The sequence below is a fragment of the Sander lucioperca genome, chromosome 11 (assembly GCF_008315115.2).
Source record: "Sander lucioperca isolate FBNREF2018 chromosome 11, SLUC_FBN_1.2, whole genome shotgun sequence".
In the NCBI taxonomy this organism is placed as follows: Eukaryota; Metazoa; Chordata; class Actinopteri; order Perciformes; family Percidae; genus Sander; species Sander lucioperca.
This window is the reverse complement of record NC_050183.1, coordinates 26,433,421-26,454,064: the sequence shown is the minus strand read 5'-3', so window position 1 is coordinate 26,454,064 and position 20,644 is coordinate 26,433,421. Positions and strand designations below refer to the sequence as shown.

The 20,644-nt window shown below is 39.5% G+C and overlaps 1 protein-coding gene across 6 annotated transcripts in view; it reads left to right on the top strand.

Annotated features, from left to right (window-relative positions):
* The first annotated feature begins 998 nt into the window (after positions 1-998).
* Positions 999-20,644, top strand: part of clocka (clock circadian regulator a) — a 35,079-nt gene continuing 15,433 nt past the window's right edge. For 3 of the 6 annotated variants that reach the window (XM_031311585.2, XM_031311582.2, XM_036007588.1), the window contains exons 1-2: positions 999-1,108; positions 13,761-13,847. The gene's annotated coding sequence lies outside the window, so the exon portion shown is untranslated. Of the gene's footprint in view, positions 1,109-1,318; positions 1,477-1,548; positions 1,733-13,760; positions 13,848-20,644 lie in introns of those variants that run through there. The other 3 variants (XM_036007587.1, XM_036007586.1, XM_031311583.2) reach the window with 3 other exon arrangements.

Sequence of the window (20,644 nt, the reverse complement as noted above, 5' to 3'; positions counted from 1 at the left end):
GGTAGGAAATATCTATCAGAATGGACTACTTACTCAATAAATGTAGTTAATCAGGGTAGTTCATTTTGACAGGTAGGAAATATCTATCAGAACAGACTTCTTACTCTATAAATGTAGTTAAAGAAGTGTAGTTCATTATTACAAGTATGACATATATATCAGAATGGACTACTTCATCTATAAATGTAGTTAAAAGTAGAGTAGCTCATTCTGTCAGGTATGAAATATTTATAAGAATGGCCTACTACATCCACAAATGTAGTTAAAAGTAGGGTAGCTCATTCTTTCAGGTAGGAAATATCTCAGAATTGACTATAAATGTAGTTAAAAGTAGAGTAGCTCATTCTGACAGGTGGGAAATATCTATCAGAATGGACTACTTACTCTAATAATGTAGTTAAAAGTAGAGTAGAGCTATGATACTGGCAGGTAGGAAATATGCATTAGAATGGCCTACTACATTGATAAATGTATTTAAAAGTAAGGTAGCTCTTTCTTTCAGGCAGGAAATATCTATCAGAATGGACTACTTACTCTATAAATGTAGTTTAAAGTAGCGTAGCTCATTATGACAGGACATGGTCTATCAGAATGGACAACTTCTTTTATAAAAGTAGTTAAAAGTAGGGTAGCTCATTCTGTCAGGTAGGAAAATATCTATCAGAATGGACTACCCTCTCTGTACAGTTTTGGGGCCAATTTGGCATTCGACCATGTAGCCTTATAATGTTTCTTTTATGTATGTAACATTCCTAAATAGTGTAAGGGTTAAAAGCAACAATGTACTGCTCTTGAATTTTGCCTTTCCACAAGTGGTTGGGGTTAATCTGACAGATTTTAGCCTCACTGTATCAACTAAAAAAAACCTATAGGCTAGCAGAACAGGTACCTGCGTGTGATAAAGAAATCCTGGTAATATAACTAAACCAGGTTGTCGATCACCTTTCTCTGACCAGGCATGTGTGTTATCTGGAGTTATAGCGGTGGTAGGCCCCTTTGACTCCAGTCAGTCTGCCTCTGTGCCATATATGCCTGAGCCCTGCGCAGTCAACCGTCAGCAGCGCCACTGGGTGTAGGGATATCCCGATGAAAGGGGAGACTGTTCGGGGTAAGTGTGACATCTCTACCGGTGAACTCTGCTCTGTATTTATATCGCTATATCGGCAGCCTCTCTGTGTAACGTTACTATTGACACACGTAAAGCTGCAAAAGGAACAGTTTAGCTTGTTCTCATTTGGTGACAGAGTCTGGCCAAAGGCCCAGTGACCCACATTCTTATCTAACGTTTTAATGCTGCACGTAAGCTAGCTAGCTCCAGCTAAAAATGGGTTGACATATACATGTAACGTTATATTGTTACGGACGAGTTGAATGCTCGCAATTATTTTATTGTAAAGTCACTAGCCAGCGAAAAAAACGGCTTTTTTAATTTGTCACGAATAAAAGGTGCCATGGCAGTGTGTGTCATATGTCGCAGTAAGTGTGGCAAACTACAAAGCTGTTGTTTTGTTGCTGTAATTGATGTTAGCAAGCAAGCTAGGTGGCGTTAGCCGGCTTCTAGCAATCACTGCCCGGCAACCGGCCGGTATCACCGGCAGCAGGGAGACAGATAGACGTGCTATCAATGGTTTGTCACTTCAAAGCTGACTTCAGTTCAGGTGACTTGAGATATTTGACAACCGTCCACATCTTACCGGCACAGTCTGTCCACATCTACTGGCTCTTTTTAACGGTATGCCTGTTTTTTTCCCCCTGGTGTTAATTAATAGATCTGTGACAGCTGCGTTTCTCTCCAATTCCAGTCTAGTTTTCGCATTCATCTATTCTGCTGCTCCCCATTCAACAGATATGACATTGATCACAGTCACTTCATCTATTCATTTTTGCTGTTCTACCTGTCTGGCTTTACCAGGATCTGGATCATACCTGTTAAGATGACAGGAACTAGATAAATAGTTAAATAGCAGTCTGATGAGGGTCAAATGTGTTTTTGTTTGTGAATCTACAACATGCATAGAACAAATGGGTAAGAGTTATGTATGATTTTCGTTACTAAAAATTTCAACAGAATAGGGTGCGAAGACAAGCTCTTTTGTATTCTCAATTATGTTTGTCACAGTAATTTAGTCAGGCTAGTTCATGTTGTATCCATTGGACATAGGCCATTGGTAAATAATACTGTAAGACATTACAGGCGTTTTACACATAATGGAGAGATTTAAAATACATTTTTACTATACAGAGTTTGTTGGAGCTGATAGTGGATTGTGGAGAAATACTTTGACACCTTTTTTTGTTGCTGGCACTGGCTGGCTGCAGGTGAAGAGAGGAAACTATTTCCGCTATCTACTATCCATTGTGTTTCATTGTTGCTTGGCATCTTTTACACATTGGAACATGTTAATTAAGTTTAACAAGTTTCTCCAAGTTTGTTAAAAATCTAACTGGCACATACAATGTGTTTTGTATATAGTAGTTCTGAAAGAATAGTGGGCAAACTTGGCAGCAGAACATTGGCAAATTGTCTTTAAACATGAGGGGGTGTGACAACATTAGACGGGGAAATAACATACGGATTACATTATTATGCGCTACGCCTAATAATGTAATTACTTTACGCCTGTCATGTCAGGCTCTTCTGATACAGATGAGTCTGCGTTGATTCAGATGTGATGTTCTCGGGCTTTATTGCAGACAGCGTTGTTTTGCTTCTGCAGCTTAGGTGGAATTAAAAGTTCACTCAACGTCTGTGTTATCGTCGAGGCCTTGGGCTTAGTGCAGCGGCTCTAAATGTGAACTGGACATTCAGTGTCTCAAGTAGAGATGGCCTGATACCATTTTTTGCTTCCCGATACCGATTCTGATACCTGAACTTGTGTATCGGCCGATACTGAGTACCGATCTGATACCAATGTGTTATATATTTTATTATGTTTTAACAAGTGTATGCTACTATCCCTGTATGGATGTGATATTATTTCTATCTTTGTTGTCGGTCTGGCTCAGGTTAAACTCTTTGTGAAACATGAACAAACACAAACAATGAACGCCACAGAACTTTCTTTTATTATCCAGTTTGACAGTCAGTTATAACGGAAAAAGAACATAAATAAACTACTTTAACGTAGATTTTCTTTAGGGCTTTATTATGTGGTATCGGATCGGTGCATAAACTCCAGTACTTCCCGATACCAGCGCTTTAGGCAGTATCACAGCCGGCTCCGATACTTGAGACTAGAACATCTCTAGTCTCAAGCATGACTTCTATAGTGTCACCACCTCAGGGAAATCTTCCTATTGTGAATATTAGTGTGACAATTGTTACAACAACCAAAGTTTCAAGTGTCAGATTTACAAGCCAAAGGCTTTCATGCCTTGTTCAGAAACCTTGAAGTAAGTGTCTTTAGACCATATGTATGCTACAGTCTGTCAGACCTGCTATCATGTGGTTCAAAACGTGACTCTGTGTTTTGAACCTGACTTTGACATCATCTGAGGCCCGTTTCAGGAAGGAGCAGTGCTTAATTTGTAAAGTAAAGTGGGATGTCCCGGAGTGCGGGGGGTGGATCCGGCGACTCAAAACGGGGGTTGGAGGTAACGGAACAAAAACAAATTACACTGCCTACGTAGCTTCTGACTAAAAAAACCTAAACAATGCTGTGTGAGTACATCAGGGCAATGTTTATTTTAATTTCAGAACATGCACTGCATGGGTACGAAATGTAATGTCTCCACATTTTTGATCGGCGGAAACAATTTTTGCTTGTTTGGGATCCGACTGGCCAGCGTATTTGAACCGTTCTCTTAATACATCCATGATTTAAACAAGTTAAGAAAACTTTGTTGTCTTTTTGACATTTTCCCCCTGAGTGAAATGAGGCTAACAGCAATCTCAACCACCACAAGCACATGTGTCACTTGAAATGCCTCCCCTCCCTCCGTCCCTCTCCCCCCTCTGTCTCCCCTCCCTCCGTCCCTCTCCCCCCTCTATCTTACCCTGAAAATTCACCTCAAAACACATCGAAAATGCAAACACAAGATTTTTGTGGAACTTCAATGGGGAATAAAGACTAACAAGACAGATAACAACATTGAACACTACACAAACAGTAATTTATTTTTTTCATTTAGGCGATTAATTTTTCATAGTGTCACTCGAGGTGCTGGATCCAATAAAAAAGGTTCCGGATTCAACGTCGGAGGTGCCGGAACATGTTCTGGCGTGTTCTGGCTCAAATTAAGCCCTGGGAAGGAGGTTTAACAAACTCTGAGTCTAACTCTGAGTTGATTTACCCTGAGATGGGAAACTCTGAGTTTTCGGTTCCAGAACAGCTGATTTGAGTAGGTTCACGCGCGTGCACCACCACAATAAAAAGGCAGCATGAATGGAGCCATGATACTACGATTCAACATGGTAACAACCACAAACAAACTGGTCGGCGGAAATACTAACGCGCACATACAGCGAGTTTGAACATGTAATTTGTTAAAAAAAAGCAACACGGCTGCTGCTGCAAAATAGCGAGAATTGGGGTTAGGGTTAGGGATGGGAGAAAATTGCTGCTCGAGTCAATGCATAAGCTCTAATATAGTGTATTGATTTCATATTTAATCAATATAATATTACTGGTGAAAACTGGAATGGTATTAGCCTACACCTATAATTTCATTTAGGTGCAATCCTGCGGGTGAAAAAGTAAACTACTACTAATCCCATTCTGTGGTTGCTGCACCATGCCATTAACAGAACTATAATTTCTAAGCATTTATTTCTTTTTAATGGCTCTCACTGGTTTGTGTTCAGGGAACACTATTTTAAAAAATAGAGAGAGGCACATTTTTCTGACGGCTCTGCATACAGTGGCTTTACTAATATGCTCCGCATCATCAGTGTTGTAAAGAAAACTGCCGTTTGCAAAAAAAAACATCATGCGACAAAGAATCTGCTGGGATGTAGAGCATGACCACGATGGTGGATGTTAGTGATATGAGGACTGAAGAAACACAATACCTCTCAAATAGGTAGTTATCTGGAAATGAAAATACATCTAGTCGGGGCCTCAATATCATCTCCAGACGTATGTTTAACTCTCTGTGAAGTAGGCTAATACAGCTTTTTCATCAACAGGATCGTCGACAAAAGGACATGCCATGTTTGAGAAAAAAACGTTTTATAATCTGCCTAACACAGTTAATAAACCAACACGTTTTTTTATTCATGCAGATGACAACACTGCGCTAAAATGTGCCTGATACAGACTGAATGAATGAGGAAATGAAAGAGCGCTGTGTCAGAGGGGGGAGACTGAGAAATTCAAGGTTTATTGAAGAAAACCTGCTCCCGACCAGGTTAGGTTTAGAGATGTTCCGATACCGATACCAGTATCGGTATCGCCTCTGATACTGCCTAAAACGCTGGTATTGGTATCGGGAAGTACTGGAGTTTATGCACCGATCCGATACCACGTAATGGTAAAGCCCTAAAGAAAATCTACGTTAAAGAATCAGAATCAGAATCAGAATCAGAAAGGGCTTTATTGCCAAGTACGTTGCACATACGAGGAATTTGTCATGGTGTCAAAGTAGTTTATTTATGTTCTTTTTCCGTTATAACTGACAAACTGCAGAATAAAAGAAAGTTCTGTGGCATTCATTGCTCATGTTTCACAAAGAGTTTAACCTGAGCCAGACTGACAACAAAGATAGAAATAATATCACATCCATACAGGGATAGTAGTATACAGTTGTTAAAACATAAAATATATGACACACTGGTATCTGATCGGTACTCGGTATCGGCCGATACGCAAGTTCAGGTATCAGAATCGGTATCGGGAAGCAAAAAATGGTATCGGACCATCACTAGTTAGGTTCACAGACTCAGTTACCTTAGTAACTGACTCTGAGGTTAAGTTACTGCTCTTTCTGAAACAGGCTGGAGTAACCCCTCCTTCTCAGGTTTAAATAACCTCCCTTTCTGAAACGGAAAACCCAGAGTTTCCCTCATCTCAGAGTTTTCACTAAACCTGCTTTCTGAAACGGGCCCCTGAAGGATTCAAAATCAGTTCACAATAAATGGGTCACAGCACCGAAATGTATGAAATGTATGGACATTGATTATTGGCACCCAGAACACGCGTTGAAACAAGTTCTCCCTGTTTTCCCACCGCATTGGCCTAATGTAGGTCTGCTCAAAAGATTCTACAGAAGACCTGACTGATGATGGGTCACACACGTCATGTGAGGTTGTTATTTAAAGCAGGGTTTGATAGGTTGGCACTCGCTCAACAGTGACAGTCTTTACTTTTGCCTTCACCTTGTAATGTGACCTAATAGTATTATATTATAAGCTTAAATTCATCAGGTAAAAGAGTAACTTCTCATTTTCCAAGTCCTTCAGTGTTTGATATGGCTTTGTGTAGAATCATTAACAAATTAACTAAGTTTAGCTTTTTCTTCTTAATGTTGGCTGCAGATTTAAGAGATGGCATGTGACTGTGTCATGACAGCTATTTAATATGCTGACTTCACCAGTAGAGCCTTGTTGTGGCTACACACTGACGTTTCCCTCTCACGGCCCTGCAGCAGATAATCTCATGCCACCAATATTTGATCTGTTTCACACGCCGTAATTAATGCCGTTTGTTGAGCTATATTGCCCGTTTAAATGAATTATTGTTTGTTGTGAGATAATCTGAAACTGGCTTTATCAGACAGCTGTTACACTTGTCCTGCTCGCTTTTTTTTACCAATTGCCTCCAGACCTTCTAACACAGCCCTGACCATGTTGATTGTAATGAAGAAATATGTCATCCGTGTCATCCGTTTGACCCTTTTATGTCTTTTAAATGTGTTTTTACTAGGGGTCAACAGATAATGGTTTTGCAGGGCCGATAAAGAATATTAGTAGTTGAATGAAACCCAATATGCATTTACTGTAAAAAAATTTAAATATTTTAGTCGAAATTAAGATTTAAATAAAATACTCTGATGCAAGTATATGTTGTATTATATGTATTGCATAAAAATCTTGAGTAAATGTTATTGTAACAAACAAAAAAAAAATACTAAATTTAACAATAGTAAACGGCAAAATAATATATGCTGCATTAATGCATTCAAATCTTAAATGTTGCAGCTGGTAAAGGTGGAGCTCAGACAGACAGAGTAGGAACGGAGCCAAAGTGGCGCCCAGGCCAATAATCCGTCGATCCCTAAGCTTGTTGAGATATAACACAAGCATTATCCTTGAAATTCGTCCACAAGACCAATACATTATAGTAAAAATGTACATTTCTAAACCAATTATTTACCATAACATGTACGCTACTACTATGAAAAGCTGATGGCAAAATTAGCTGCAGAGAAATCCTTTTGCCACACAGGTTTGTTTCTGTAAGAGCTGAGAGGATTCTTCCTGTCAAAGATGCAAATTCACAAACTTTGTCAGCAGTAATTTCTTTGTGTGGCCCAACGCACCTAATCACCAACAATATCATCAAAATAATGTTCAATTACTTGACACAACTTCTTTTTTATCTCAGTATGTGAAACAATGACACGGTAATGCTAGCTGCCAAGGTGAAATGGAAAAGTTGCTATTGAACTTTTAAACTGTGTGTAGTGAAAATGAGTTAAAGGTCCTATGACATGCTGCTTTTTGGATGCTTTTATATAGGCCTTATTGGTCCGCTAATACTGTATCTGAAGTCTCTTTTATATAGACCTTAGTGGTCCCCTAATACTGTATCTGAAGTCTCTTTTATATAGACCTTAGTGGTCCCCTAATACTGTATCTGAAGTCTCTTTTATATAGACCTTAGTGGTCCCCTAATACTGTATCTGAAGTCTCTTTTATATAGACCTTAGTGGTCCCCTAATTCTGTATCTGAAGTCTCTTTTATATAGACCTTAGTGGTCCCCTAATACTGTATCTGAAGTCTCTTTCCCGAAATTCAGCCTTGGTGCCACTAGAGCCAGTCCCACAATGAGCTTTCCTTAGGATGTGCCATTTCTGTGTCTGTAGCTTTAAATGCTATTGAGGAGGAGAGACGGGGGGGCAAGGTGGAGGGTGGGGGTGTGGCCTTGACCAACTGCCACTTTGCTTGTTTTCAAGCCATGATGTCTCTCTCTCTTTCTCATGGGCGGGCCACATTAGGTAATGTAACCTTTCCCCTTATGACATCATAAAGGGAAGATTCCAGATCGGCCCATCTGAGCTTTCATTTTCTCAAAGGCAGAGCAGGATACTATGAAGGTAAATATGGTGCAAAAAGGGAGAGCTTGTAGAATACAATGTGAGAACTTGCAGAACAAAAAATCTGAACTTGTATGTTAAAATTTGCACTTGTAAAAATTTAATTTGCACTTGTAAAAATAAAATTTGCACTTGTAAAAAATATTCACACACATGTGATCTGAATTTGAAGTCATACAAAGAAAAAAAACATGAGAGCTTGTAAAAAAAATCTGAACTTGTAAGTTGAAATTTGCACTTGTAGAAAATGTTCACACACCTGTATTCTGAATGTGAAGTTACAGAAAAAAATATTCACAAATGTGTATATTGATATTTACATGAACACAATGACAGCTGCAAACTTATAATGCAACATTTACTCGTATACTTTTTTTTTTACTCTGGTTCATTTACCATCACAACCACAACTCAGTGATTACAACCTCTGGAATCTGTCACTGCAACTTCACATATGTGCTCTCTCGCATCACAAAGTGGCCAATCTGCGCACCTCGACTTTCACAACACTCTTGACGATACATTTGGTGCAAAACTAATTTGTACCTGTGGACTTAGGCTGTGGAGCTCTGAGATAACAGAACGGGAAAAGCCTTCTTATATACAGTCTATGGGAAAAGCAGGGTTTCTATCGCCAGATGAGGGACAACTCTGTCCGGCTTATTTATGTAGCATGGAAACTTGGTGGAATAGAATGCTAGCGTTAGTTTGCTAACTAGCAGCCAGCCCGCTTCTAAATAAATACCTTTTAATTATCTAAACACTTTTTAACAGTCAAACTAAAACACTGGCGGTGAGCTCCACGGCCTGCAGCCGCAGACGGACCGTCATCAGTGGGGATCGACCAGCGTAGCAACACTGCTTTTGCCAGAAAGCTTCGCTGCCGACCTCGACCTGTAGTCGGAGCTCCAGCGGGACACGGAGAGCCCCACATTCGGTAGCAGCGGCCCATCCCCCGGCCATGACCAGAGCTTGCTTTGCTGATGTTGTGCATCCCTGCTAAGAATTGCACCCGCTTGGGCAGAAACAATAATTTCTGCAGAATTCATTGCTGCCGAAAATTGCATCTAAGTAGCAAGGAAATGCTACTACAGAGTCTGATAAAACATTGATGTCTCTAAACCTTCTAAAATCCTAATCATTATTGATGAACATGACAGAGAGATTTACTATATTGCCTAGTTTTTAAACAGTACATTGCCTTATAAAATCATTATTTTCCCTAGTGGATGCAATTCTCGGCAGGGATGCGAAACTTGGCACCTGTTACCCACTGATGACGGTCCGTCTGCGGCTGCAGGCCGTGGAGCTCACCGCCAGTGTTTTAGTTTGACTGTTAAAATGTTTAGACAAAAGGTATTCAGAAGCGGGCTGGCTGCTAGTTAGCTAACGCTAGCATGCTATTCCACCAAGTTTCCAAGCTACATAAATAAGCCGCACAGAGTTGTCCCTCATCTGGCGATAGAAACCCTGCTTTTCCCATAGACTGTATATAAGAAGGCTTTTCCCGTTCTGTTAGCTCAGAGCTCCACAGCCTAAGTCCACAGGTACAAATTAGTTTTGCACCAAATGTATCGTCAAGAGTGTTGTGAAAGTCGAGGTGCGCAGATTGGCCACTTTGTGATGCGAGAGAGCACATATGTGAAGTTGCAGTGACAGATTCGAGAGGTTGTAATCACTGAGTTGTGGTTGTGATGGAAAATGAACCAGTAAAAAAAAAGTATACGAGTAAATGTTGCATTATAAGTTTGCAGCTGTCATTGTGTTCATGTAAATATCAATCTACACATTTGTGAATATTTTTTCTGTAACTTCACATTCAGAATACAGGTGTGTGAACATTTTCTACAAGTGCAAATTTCAACTTACAAGTTCAGATTTTTTTTACAAGCTCTCATGTTTTTTTTCTTTGTATGACTTCAAATTCAGATCACAGGTGTGTGAATATTTTTTACAAGTGCAAATTTTAACATACAAGTTCAGATTTTTTGTTCTGCAAGTTCTCACATTGTATTCTACAAGCTCTCCCTTTTTGCACCATATTTACCTTCATAGGATACCCAGGGCTCGGTTTACACCTATCACCATTTCTAGCCACTGGGGGACCATAGGTAGGCTGGGGGAACTCATATTAAAACTCATAAAGTGAAATTGTCATGCCATGGGACCTTTAAATATCTCTACAATTAAGACTGGACAACATGTTTAAATAAACAGCACACACAAACAAAATCGTGAATTTCCCAACACTAGCCTTCCTGTGTAAACACATTAAGGTAGTAAGGTAGAAATGCACAGAATATGTTTCACCTTTGAATTTAGGCTACACTAAAAAACAAAACACTTGCTTAGTGTTATTTAGATAGCGGTTGTCACGTCTAGGGAATAGCAGGCTTAAGTGTGGAGGCGAGGAGGCAGCAGGTAGATTTTAAAGGTTTGATAATTAAAACAGCTTAGAAACAAAAGGTTGCCTAAAGCAGGCAGGAAAATAAACCGTCAACCGAGATCCAAACAAAAACCAACCACCTGGGAAACCTGGAAACTAAGAGAAGCATAAACCACAAAGAAGCAACTCACGGGAAGAAACGCTTCAAGACCAGAGCAAAAGAAAGCACAGAGACTAATACCCCGTTTACACGAAGGGAAGACGCAGATATTTTCCTGCGGTTTGGCCTCTCATTTACACGAAAACCCTGTTTTTATCACAGAAAACGATTATTTCTAAAAAGTCCGGCCAAAGTGGAGATTTTGGAAAACTTCGTTTGCACGTTTGCATGTAAACTGAGACAAACGGAGGTTTAGGCAGCCGAGAGAGAGAAAGAGGAAGTGATTCGTTGCTGTTGTTGCTATTTTCGGGATTGTGATTGGCTAACATAGGCTTGAGGTTCTCGTTACACTGCCACCTACAGGTGTGACATGCTCTTAACGACACTGACAGCATATATACACGGGTACATGTAAACGAACACTTTTCTGAAAACGTAGAGGTTCTAAATGTCCGTTTATGAAAATAGCCGTCCACGTGTAAATGTAGTCTAAATACACAAGGTAACGAGGGTAGTAGCGAGGGACAGGTGACACGAGGGCTGAGGAACAGGTGGAACACATCAGGGCGGGGCAGACAATCACAGAGGCGGGAAAACACAAGGCAGGAAGTAAAACAAGACACGACACAGGATAAAAAGACACTACAAAGTTAAAACAGGAAACTGAAGCATGAAACATACACACGGATAGAACTGCACAATATGAGGAAAATATGCGATCACGTTTGTTGAATAACGCAAAAACAATATTACTTGCGATAAATAAATAGATATTGAATTGAACTCAGTTCTGCTACTTTCATTGTTCTCCTAAAATACAACAAACTGCTTGTTGAGTTTAAAACAAATCAAAGGAAATCATCTCCAACTTTTATTGAACACCCAATTGAACGTAACAGGCATCACTAAAAAAAGGAATGGCATTTTAAAGTGCTCATATTATGCTGTTTGGCTTTTTCCCTTTCCTTTATTGTGTTAATCTTTTTTGGGCATGTTATCTATAAATTGCAGGAACGTCTGTCTGTCTGTCTGTCCCTGTCTGTCTGTCTGTCTGTGTGTTATGCGCATATCTCTCGAACCGTTAGTCCGATGCATTTCAAACTTGACAGGTGTCTTGCTACGGGCACGAGTAAGTGCAGTGCCAAGTTTGACGTTGTTTGGATTAGAAATGCAAAAGATATCAGTAAATATATATCGGTAAAAGAAGCACACATTGGCTTTTGCCGTTCTAGCTACTGGCCACTCCCTCTCACACAGAGAGGGTTGAAGAAAGCAGCTGAGCTATGGCAGCTAAAATGTGACATACACCTCAGACCCACAAAAATGTGCAAAGTAGCACTACTTTGGACTGTCTTTGACTTTGAATAAACAAACGACAATTCCCAAATTTAAGGACGTTTCACAATCCCACACATGCAAAGCACAACCAGCTACAGACAACAAGTGGCAGACAGAGCGTGATGTCACTCATAGGCAGGCTACCAGACACTCACATCATTGTCCGTGTTTGGTGGGAAGGTAACTTTACCGCCTTTGACTCTTTTCCTGCTTCCAACGTTAGCTACATGATTGCTGGATGTACCAAACTTACTTTTCTTCACTTTCCTGGAGCACGAGCAGATAGCTGAAAGGAACATCGCGACTGTTGTGTGGAATAAGGTTGGCAAAAAAAAAAAAAAGGCGCTATGCTTTTCCGTGTCTATTTTTTCACTAAGAGGAAACTCAACAAAAAGCCATTTGCCAACACTAAATATCAAACAAAAGCCAGACACTATATAGTATTAAGTTGCTGTGAGCTGCAGCCTACATTCACTACTTCTAACCAGAGGCAGAACATAACGTAATCTCAGAGATTATTCCTTCACAGCGCTGTGCAATGCGAGAAAATCTCAGAGCTGAACCGGGCAGACACACGATATATTGTGCAGCCCTAATCAGGACATATTCATTTAGCGCAGAAAGAAATTATTGATTGATTGAAGTCTTTAACAGAAAGTTAATTGACAACACTTTTGCTAATCAATAATAGTTTAAGTCAGAAAGAAAATACTGTAGAGAAACATTTGCCAGTTCCAGCCTCTCATATGTAGATTTGCTGCATTTCTGTTTCATATAGTATAATTAGAAATTAAATATGTATCTGTTTAAAAACACTTTAAGTTCTGCTAAAAAATTTGTCTTACTTCAACTTCTACTACTACTACTACTAGAATGTCTTACTTCTTTTACATGTCATGGTCGGATTAATTGACAATGAACGTAATGGGGAGTAGGAAGCTGCTGCCCCACAATAGTTTAAATGCTGCATTTCATGCATGATTGACTAATAAACACTTTGATCGGTATTCAGTCATTCCACTTAATCAAGTTCTTGGTTTTGAGAAATCAATGACAGAATTTCTCTATATTGATATTGGAGGTACTGATAAATTAAGAAGGCTATCCTTCAAATAAATGCTATTGTAATACAAGGCCAATATATTGACACAAGTAGCAAATTAATTTAATCAATTTATGACACCATTTGTAAGTGCTAGTATGATAAAGTTCTTGATCGTGACGAGGGTTTTAAAATGTCTACGTTCTAGTGCTCGAACATACAGTCCCATGCACACTTACACACTTTGAGCATCACTTTTTACAATAATGAGCAGATGCTTATGTTTACATTGCCTGGAAGTAAATCTCCCCTTTCCAGCTGATGGCCAGGGGCTCGGGTTGTTAATGGATGAACTTTCAAGAGGTGTGTGTGTGTGTGTGTGTGTGTGTGTGTGTGTGTGTGTGTGTGTGTGTGTGTGTGTGTGTGTGTGTGTGTGTGTGTTCAAAGCTGTTTCTTATTTCTGCAGTGCTGTGTGTGGGAGGCTCATGATGACCCAGCTGTTTTAGTTCTGATTCAGAAATGTGAGGTTTTTTTTTTGCTCATTTGTAAGTCTAGCTTTTCTCTTTCTGTTTAACAGGTCAATAATTCAGACAAGAGTTGCCTGCAGAGTCATCCGTATTGAGGTGAAGTGCTTACTTAATTAGCCATCACTCAAAGACAAAAGGTAAGACATGGTTGACTTCACCTACTTAATTTAGGTCTTGATTGCAGCAGTGGACTGTTTTAGTGTCAGTCAGAGAAGGGCTGCTCGATTATGGACAAAATCATAATCACGATTATTTAGGTCAATATTGAAATTACGATTATTTAACACCATTACTCATTGACTTTTGGAAAGATGTTGCAATTATTGAACTTAAAAAACAGTGGAAAAAGTTAAACAAATCAACAGTGAAAACACATTAAACCCATTTGAACAATTTTGTTTTCATTCAGAACACAAGACAAAATAAGAGTTTACTTGCGAAACGTGATGTGCAAACAATCGTTTTTCTCGATTATTCTATTTTTGTGATCATTAGTAGCCAAAATCGTAATCGCGATTAAAATTCAGATTAATTGCACAGCCCTAGGATGGACACTCTTGGCTAATGTCTTTTGAAGCCTAATTCACCAGGAGCTATTACAGAGACATTATACATCCATTCAGTAATGTTCTATTTTTGATCTGCAGTCTGTCAATGTTTCTCCTGAATATAATGCATTTGGAATTGAAATGGTGTTGACACAGTCACTGGAGCCTTTCAAATTATTTTCTTTTGAGAAGATCCTACTAGAAATGGTTTAGTGTTCTTTGACTGCATCTGCTGATACTCTTGATTAGTTTGTATTGCTAATATTGCTGTCTTTCCTAGCTGTGTGTGTGTGTGTGTGTATGCTTGTTTGCGTTTATCTAAGTCCCAATAGGTTTAGTACAAAAAAGTTAGATCTAGGCTATATCACTAATATAATAACATAATCTTTTTCTTCCCAATATCTAAACTTAAACCAAACATCTCTTTTTATAATGTTGACCTGGGTGTTAATCATGCATAGTATTAACTTGTTAACAGTTTAATATCACCCAAATTATAGTCTTAAACTATGGGTTGAACTCAGTCTCGATTATGATGTTATTGATTAGCTACCTTGTGTCCTTATATTCACCCACAGAGTTCCCCTTTAAACAAATGGCTTTATGGCCTACATCTGTCCCTGTTATGAAAAAGTTCAACCATGACAGGACCATCAGCCTATAGTTAGAGCCTCAATCCTCACAAGATATTCAGCATGTGGCACACAAGACTAGGCTATGAATGTGATGCACATAATGCACGTGTTGAGAGATTGTTAACTGCAACATGCGGCTAAGCTCTTTTGTTCCCTTGCCTTTGGTGTAAAATGATTGCAGTCTGTAATTCATTCCTACAAATGTAGCGTATCTCCAAAGGTGTCTTTTATAAGTCATATTTGCATCTTTTTTTTTTTGTATCCTTATTTTTTTTATTGATTTTAAACAATCAACAGTCTTTCAACATATGTATTCAGATACATCAAAAAGATACGCTTCTTGCCCACCTCCCACAAACTTGAGCCATCTGTTAATAGAAAAAACAATAATAGTAATAGTAATAATACTGGTTTGCAATAAAAGTAACAAAATAACACCAAAACAAACAATCATATTTGCATCTTAAAATGATTGGAAAGCATAGCATTTAAAGCTTCACTTTCTTATCTCTCGTCATAGGTTGAAATGCTTCACACAGAAATGTTGTACGTAATAAAGTAGAAATCTTTTGCGTGCCTTGATCTGCCTACCCAGGTAGGCAGCGTGACATTTCAATTTGAGGTTATTTTTAAACATGATGCCAACAGTGACTCTAACTTATTATTTTCATTATAGACTTAGATTTAGAGAAGCTAGAATATTGCATGTTTGCTTGATTTGGTGATTCAAGAGTTATTGAAATTGTTGATTTGTGTTCTGTCTATTTACTAATTGATAAATTCACAAATTCTTTCAGGAATAAAACGTAAAAGTATTTACCACAGTCCATGTCTAAATGAGACTTGTGAGGTTGTCAGATCCTGTATCAGTTGTTTCTGCATAATGAAAGATGTTTAATTAAAAATCGTGCAGTCGCAGAATATGGAAGTGTTCTCTTTATCTGATGGTAACTGCATGCAATAACGTGTGATTTTTGCCTTGGCACAATCTGTAAAGTGGTGCAAAGTCTTCTGGGAAACTACAAGTCCATATACTCACTTAGAGCAAAGTCAAGTAAAGGCAGCAATTATTTAGGTTTCTAATGGTTCAACCTGTTTATAACACTATAACATGTTGGCTCTTAATTGAGTGGTTGGCTGGTTAGCATAATAAGCGTTTATTTACCAGATTAAGTGTTGGTGATCACATGGTCATATAGTTTGATCATAGTAGACTGGTCTTACAGGGCTGGAGTCAGTTTTCTTAATATTATTTTTGGGCATTTCTGCCTTTAATGGATAGGAAAGCTGAGATATGAAAGGGGAGAGAGAGGGGGGAAGACATGCAGGAAACCGTCACAGGTCGGACCCGAACCCTTGACCTTCTGCGTCGAGGAATAAACCTCCTCTACATATGTGCGCCTGCTCTACCAACTGAGCTAACCGGCCACAAGGGCTGGAGTCAGTTTTGACTACTTCTCGTGTGCTGCCAGTCATCCTTCTGAACTCCAATGACCCACTTGGCATCGTTATGAGGCCCCTGGCTGAGCTCCTGCTCCGCTGGGACTGGAGGCCAGCAGCAGTCAAGGGGCCCCTGCCAACCACTGCTGCTAGCCTCTCAAACATTCCTGTCTGTGGGCTGTGGAGGAAAAATGCAAAACAAAGACCCATTTTGTGCTGCTGGGCCTGTGGATGTGTGCGCTTTGAGTGGTACACAGCTGGCTGCCCAGAGTCGAGGGGTTAGTTGCTACAATGTTTTAGCTGTATGGTGGGCAGTGTTGACAAGCTTGTGTTGTGGATTTTATTTGCTTACCGGCAAAATGACCATGGCATTTATTAAACCCATGTTGACAAGGGAACCTCTATGCCTGTGAACTGAGGGAATCGCATCTTTGATTGATTGCTATGTGGATGCCACCAGGATGTTCAGGCCTTGGTGCAGCTGCCTCAGACAGGATGTGTGACTGAGTAATTTATTTGTATGCGTTTTTGTTGATTTGTGTGACCTCCTTGGCAGTGAGTCTTGCCGGATGTTAAAATCTGCATAACATTATCCTAGATACTTCCCAACACTTGGAGCAGAATGAGACCGAGCACCCCCTCCTCTTTATTTGCTCCTAACCCGAGTACCATGTCGGTTTTGTTGTAGACTGTCTTTGTGTCTACCAGTACCAGCGAGTTTCACCTTTTAAATGGTTGACTGAATGTACCAGTCTTTCTAGAAATGTTGTAAAAGCCGAGGTCTATGTTGTGACACCTGGGATCTAACAAACCCCCTGCTCTAGGCTGTCAGGGTGTGACGTAGATGATGAAGAAAACATATGACATTCCCTTTTATCAAGTATAAGACTGAAAGTCGACTGTCAATAGAAAGATACCTGGACATTTCCCCTATGCCCATTGCAATCCTAATCACACTACAACATAATAGTACAAGCTGATATAAAAACATACTTGTTAGTTGTATAAATGTTTTGAACGCAGGAGATATATGGCACAAATCTCATTCAGACAATCCTATGCATTTGTTTGTCTTCAACCTAATAATATAAAGGTTTAATTTGGTAGCATTTTAGTTCAAATGGATGCATCCTGCTATTTAATTTTAAAGAACTATGGCAAAACAAGCCCTTTTTGGCTTTAGTCTGCTTCTGATTAGAGGACTGCTGCTCCTTTGCATATCAACAAGTAGTTTCTGTCCTCATTTTGGCATTCTAATGTGCAGTGATATTATCCTCTGTGGTGGATTATAAAAGTAAAAAAGCTGTATCCCTGGGGATATTAATTATTGGTCTTTGGTTTACATTTGGATTTTCATCATCGGGCACATTTTAAACATGACCTGTTTGAATTTCTGAGCCTACTGAGTCATAAGAGAAAGCTGTTAAGCTCTGCTGTGTTCTCTGTTTGTTAGTTGCTGTGTCGACCTAATGTAATGGTAAAAACACCCTTCCTGATGGAGAGAATCTGCTTCATAATACAATAACGATGGGAGGGATTGCTTGTGATTGGTTTCCTCTGAATGATGCATAATGACGGCCACTGCATGAGAGAACATCACACACATGACACGTGTGTTAATGCAGGTCGACCTGTCACAGTGTTTTAAATCCACAGTCTTAACCAATAGTTGAATCATTCTCAGTGTATGTTGGAGGGAGTATCAGCTGTGGAGGAATTTCAGCTAGGCTATTTTCAATCAACACAGTGAGGCCGGTTGCTATGGTGTTGCCCATTGGCACCGTTGCTGTGCTGGCATCTCAATGCGGGGTGTGGTGGGGTGCGTGTCGAGTGGCGCCGTAGATCTACTTCAGAGTGACTCATATCCTCAGAGCTCTGCTGCCTACATCTGCGCATGGGTGCACACACACATTCAACAATGCTGTGTGAGCAACAGAAAAAATGGTGATAAAAGAGTGTTTTCAGTCTGTGATTTGATGTGTTTCAGGATCGAAAATGCTTCTACTTGTGTGAGGTGTGTTTATTTGAACACTTCTGCCTAGTCTACATGATTGACATTACTAAAAACTGATAATTGACTGTTAAAAATGTAGCACCTTTCCTTGACATCTGTGCCCGCTGAGGCTCAGGGAACACCAGGACGCCTTTGCATATCCTATGATTAAAGGAGGAAATGCGATATGCAGACAGCGTGATTCCCTGCTCACACCTTTAGTGAAGGTACTTGCTTTGTAAAATGGTCAGCTTTTGAAGGATTTCTGTTGACAGGGAGTGTAGTGATATTGGTATAACAGGAAAGTGTTGCCCATGGAGCTGTGATTAAGTTAGATCAGAGGAGGAGGAAAGTAGGTCACTGGGCCAGCAGGTCATTGAAGCACAGATGACATCACAGTTATACAACCTCTGCTCTCCCGGTTACACAACGCTCACTATGACTGCTGCAACTGCTGCAAATGTGTCATCACACATTACTTACTCTTATTTTCCTCTCATATCACTCATGTCTTTTATATATATTTTTTTACATTATTTCTTTTCGCCTTTTTTCAGGGTTTGCGTTCCAGTTAGCTTGACTATTTTCAAGATGCTGTAGAGCAGAAATGCAAATGCTCTCTGCTTCTGTTTTTTAGTAGGTACTAAGTGTGTAGATAAAGCTCTTTTATTACAACTATCCACTCCCTCTATGATGTTGCAGCAGAGTGTAGTTGGCCCCTTGTCTTGACAAAGCAGTAATCTTAGATAAGGCACCCATTCTCTGTATTTGTGTCGAAAGAGTCGCATGCAGTGGGCAGTAAAACAACACTGCATAGCTGAAAGTCAATGGGCCACGATAAAACCTACCCCTTCTCTTTCACGTTTTCCCTTGCATGTCTTAACATGAAGGTGTAAATACTCCCAGTTCTGACTTCCTTTCCTCGTTTTAATGAACCCAGCAGCAGTAAGTTGAACATAACACAAATATTTTTTTTCATAACAACAGTGTAAGTGCTGTCTGGGGCTCCCTTAACACACAGATCCGGGGTCAGTTGTTAATGAATTTAAACATGTACTGTATTCACATCAAAACCTCAAAGTCTGTACTTAGGTATTTTATCTATTATCTTATCTATTAGTTTATTATCTTTATATAGGCACTAGGCAATGACACATCTTTTGAAAAACATATTTTAGTGCTTCTAAAATTGGAACAGTAAATAATCATAAATAATAAATAATCAAATTAGGAAACCCAGTTTTATTTTTGTGAAGTGCGTGTGGTGGCTTGGTTTGGTATTTTGGGGACTTACCCTGAACGTGAATGTGTGAGAATGCTAGTTATAACAATAAGTGCAGGTGTTTTTTATGCTGTTTACAATAACCAACCTCAATTCAACTATGTTTGTGTGTATATCTATATTAGCTCACAGTACAAGACTTCAGTATAAATCCCTAAAATAGCAAAAACTACCATGATACAAGGAGAGAAGGGCTTTTCTCACCAACACAAATAGGCCGTTATGGTGAGAAAACCTCCCACACAGGTTCTGACGGTAACTGGTTCATGGGATAAATGGGTCAAATATTTAGGCTAGAGACCCAGTGGGCCTTCTCATTTTAATTGGACAATCTATTGTAGGCCTACCTGCGCGAGGAGAAGAGTAGAGTCAGGTGATAGGAAGAAACGTCAGCTGTCAGTCATGTGCGGAATATTACTGTAGATGTTTTTTTTTCTGTGGCAAATCGAAATCAAGATAGGTGCTTTTATGTATCTCTTACATCAGCATTCAGGGTATCAAACATGAGGCAATAATTTACCTTTAAAAGCATTATATTATGTATTACATTTAATATAATCCCAGAGTATTTCCTGGATGTTAATGCAAAGAATGATCACCTCTATAAATTAGATTGACATCGTACAAACAGTCATATGTTGCACCAAACCTTCCCACCCAAATTGTTTTGCACTTGTTGGGATAATGGTGCTGGTCACTAGGCAGACATCAGGAAATGACTGGTGGGTCCCTCTCCCTTTTCAATTGATGCCAACTGTTGTTAAGCTCTTAGTCCCACATCATATCACACTATTTCCATGGCAAATTGTAATTTCACTTAAAGTTTTTATTTTGTGCCAGCCATTAGCTAAATTTATTTATTGGATGGCGTGATGTGACGTGTGCCATTTTGGGATGCAGCTACAAAAACCTAGCCTGACTGCTGCATCACTTTAAGTTTAGGTCGGCTGTTAAAGCAAAGGTGCGTCACAGTGCATCAGGGGTTAGATGGCCATCTGGAGTCAGAGAGCACACATTGGCATAAAAAAATGTCCCA